Source organism: Brachycentrus maculatus, unplaced genomic scaffold (assembly GCF_059751285.1).
Source record: "Brachycentrus maculatus isolate JH-2025_06_01 unplaced genomic scaffold, ASM5975128v1 h1tg000370l, whole genome shotgun sequence".
Classification (NCBI taxonomy): Eukaryota; Metazoa; Arthropoda; class Insecta; order Trichoptera; family Brachycentridae; genus Brachycentrus; species Brachycentrus maculatus.
Window position 1 is genome coordinate 923329 of NW_028281119.1, and position 3860 is coordinate 927188.

Genomic DNA, 3860 nt, shown 5'->3' on the forward strand with positions numbered 1-3860 from the left:
GGCTTATGGCCCAAGAAAACCACATTCCGATGAAAGTCCTGCGCATGCGCCAAATCCTGGAAATCCGTTGAGAATCCAAATTCAAATATTTCGAATGCTTTTCAATAAGGGTGAATTAAATTAAAAATAATTGGAACGATAAATGGGTTAAGGAAATTGATACTTTTTTCCACGAAATGGCTTTTCTTTACGGATTTTCAGATAATTGATGTTACTTTTTCGTCGAGAAATTCTAAGGCATAATTTTCAAAAGACATCTCATAATTTAAAATATTTCTGAAAATGAAGAAACGACTCAATTTCTTAAGTTGTCATGGCCGTTCAGACGTTGAAAGCATATTTATGAGTTATTACGCCATGTGTCGTACTTTTTCCGACGTTTTGGTCACCTTTACAATGCTCAGTTTCAAAACACTGCTCATCCAAATTTCTTTGTTTATTTTATGAGACTGAAATTATGATGTTCGAAACACAGCACCCCCGAAAGAACGTTTCATTATGAAGAAATGCCCTTTCAAAACAAATTTGAATCAGCTTTTGCATAAAAAGTATAATAATCACCAGACCGCCTTCGTGGTGTAGTAGTTGATGTGTTTGTTTTCTGTGCCAGGGGTCCTGCGATCAATTCTCAGTGGGGTCAAAATAAATATTACTGCTTTTTTCTCCCATATTTGTTTCATATCACCCTGGACCGTTTCAAGGAGCGTGAGAGTGAGCACTTTTTCTTCATGCAATTTACAATAAAGATAATACTTCGCCGATTCGATTCGATGCCCTATGCACCTTGGTTGGCAAAATTAATACTAATTCAAAATTTCCTCAAAACTTTATCTAAACCCAATGTGTAAATTGAAATAAGATGAAATTAAGGCCGAGATCTCCGACATTCAAATTCATAACGCAAACGGCTACGCTGAGAACCGGTCGTGTTTCCGCGCAATTTTTTTAAATGTATTTTGGAATTTGACTTCATTTTAGAATACATGTTGAAAAAATATTTTCACCATTTTTTTTATTCCTTATCTTTCAATAACTCCTTCCTAATAATTCCTTATCTTTTCAAAACCATATATTTATTTCGAAGATAAACTAATTTTTTCCATACCAAACCGGTATTATGTATAAGCAAAAAATTGTTAACAACATTTTGAGTGTGTCCAAATACTTGTTCACAAAATCTGGATTATCTCCAATTACAGGAGTTATTTTCAGGATTCGGATCTCACATACTAGTATAAGAGTTTCTGCTTAATAAAAGCTTCTTTACATCTCACCAATAGATGTCTCTAGTGAAGTTCTAGTGATTCAAGAACAAGGTTTCTAAATTGGTTCATATATATAGAACTTCCAAGAATTTGAGAAGTGTGGTTGTCAATAATGGGTAGAATTGGTGAATGTTACACGTGTGTAAAGTGATCACTTAAACCAGCCTATGATGGTCGTCAGCCCCGTAAATGCCCAGACTTCCATATTCTTCCTCATCTTTGATGAGATGTCAAAAAAATATATATAAAAATTGTTACGTCAAATATTTTTTGGGTTCAAATAAATTAGGTTCCGATTTATTGTATTTTGAACGTTCAAATAAACACCCGTAATCTTTTTTGAACTAGATAATTTATGCATTTTATTGTTTTATTTGTAAGTCTTAAGAATACAACGATGATGATGAAAAATCAGGAGAAAATTTTCTCAAAACATGCAAAATTACGCAGCACTGTAATGCTAATAGTGCAGAATGAATATTTGATACCTCCCTCGCCTCTACGCGTTTTCCCTTCAGCAACCTTCAGGCAGCAACGGTTAGCATTAATAATACAACATGGAGTGATTTGAAACATAATTATCTCATCACCTTGAATCCGACAGACGAGAGAAGGAATCCATTAAAATGAGATTATGTTCCGAAAAAGTATGTTAATGGAAAAAGTAACGCATTTACATAAGACCTGTGTAAGAGTCTGTTGTCGAAATCACTTCATCCCCTCTCTCCTACTATCCTTCCCCCTAGCATCCCCCATGTCACAGTCGCATTAACGATTCACTAGAGAAGAAAACATCGCGAAAAGAAAAAAGGCGTTTAAATTCAAATGCTTATTTTTTCAAGAAGAACATTTTTGTCACAAATCGAGTTCATGATTCTCAAAGTACATATCGCTCACTCCTTTCAAGAACGTCATAAATAACGTTTTTAAAGTTTAAAAATATAATACAATGTATCAAAAATAAATATCAAGCCACTTACTGAACTTTTTACTATGCAACAGATCTTTTTAGGTAAGAGAAAAAACCTGAAGGTTTTTTCTCCATTTGAAAAATATTTAGTATATTTAAAAAAATAATTAAACAATACCTTTTCTTCAAAATGCAAAAACAACACTTTCTGCCCTGTAGCGGGTAAATATTATGTTAAAAACATGCCTCTTTTGCTGGGATATAGTACATATTCTGGGCATTCCGAAAACATGCACAACTGAAATCTGACTATATTTGATTTATGACGTTCTTGAAAGGAGTGAGGGATATCGTATTCATACAGGAGAAAGTGACCAAGTGCATTTTTTACAAAAACGTGATCATTGACTATTTGATATCTTACTAGCTTAATATAGCCCCGAAAAAAATCCCAAAGGGTTTTAAACTTGGAAGTATAATATATTGAATATAATTTATATTTGAAGCACTAACTTTGTTATTTTCCATTTTACAATTAAAATGTAACTTTGTTATAAAATTACTATAAATATGTATTTTATTGTAACTTAATTATAATGTCTATCGGTTTCGAAGCTAACCGCTTCTTCATCAAGACTGATTAATACTTAAACACTATCTACTTAACAATATTCAAAATATTTTGACGGTTAGGCAAATATTTTTTTTATTGTTAAGTAGACAGTGTTTAGGTATTAATCAGTCTTAGTAAAGAAGCGGTTAGCTTCGCAACCGGTAGACATAATAATTAAGTTTTAATAAAATATTAATAAAATAATAGTGATTTTAAAACAAAGTTATATTTAACTTTATAATATATTGACTTGTCAAAAATGACGCATTGCTGTTCAAAAAAACTGCATTGCTGTTTAATTTCTTGCCAAGCAAAAGTGACTTAAATGGCCCTCCTGAACATTTCAAGTTTTGTTAGTTGGTCACTTTCTCCTGTACGACTATGATATGTTTATATAAATAAATGTATGTTTATGTGAATACTGATGAAATGATGAACTTAATGAATATTACATTGGTAAAAATGTGAATGTAATTTTGCTCAAAACTTCCTTAAGTTGTTCACCGATTGCTTTAAAATTTTGACACAACACTGCATTCGAACACCTGTGACAGGTGCATTAACCTGGGACATATTAAAACATGTTTTTTTTTAAAAACATTTTGCAAGAATGGTAGCGCCATCTATTAAACATAATAGAAACTTGCACAATACTTTAGACAGTTGCTACTCTAAGCAGCTGTCAGTAAGCATTTTAAGTATTTTTAGTGCATTTGTATCAAAGATTTTTTCTAAATTTTCATTGTTTAGCCTGTTTTTTATTGCTTATACTCTCCGTTAATTTATTTTTCATTTAACCAGATTGAGCCGCAGCAATGTGTAGTGGGTCAAATGAATAACCTGGATCTATCTAAATTTTTAAAATGATTCTTAGTCAGCACAATCCTCTTTAGATACTTTTTTCCCCGTAAATGTATTTGTTCTCAAAAAACTATGATTGATATAATAATTTTCAGTACATAATTATAAAAGCAGTATCTACTAAAAATATGTTTTAAGATTTGTTATGAGAAATTCAATAATAAACTTCACATACACAAAATATATGTCAGTCCAAAATTTCATTTAACTT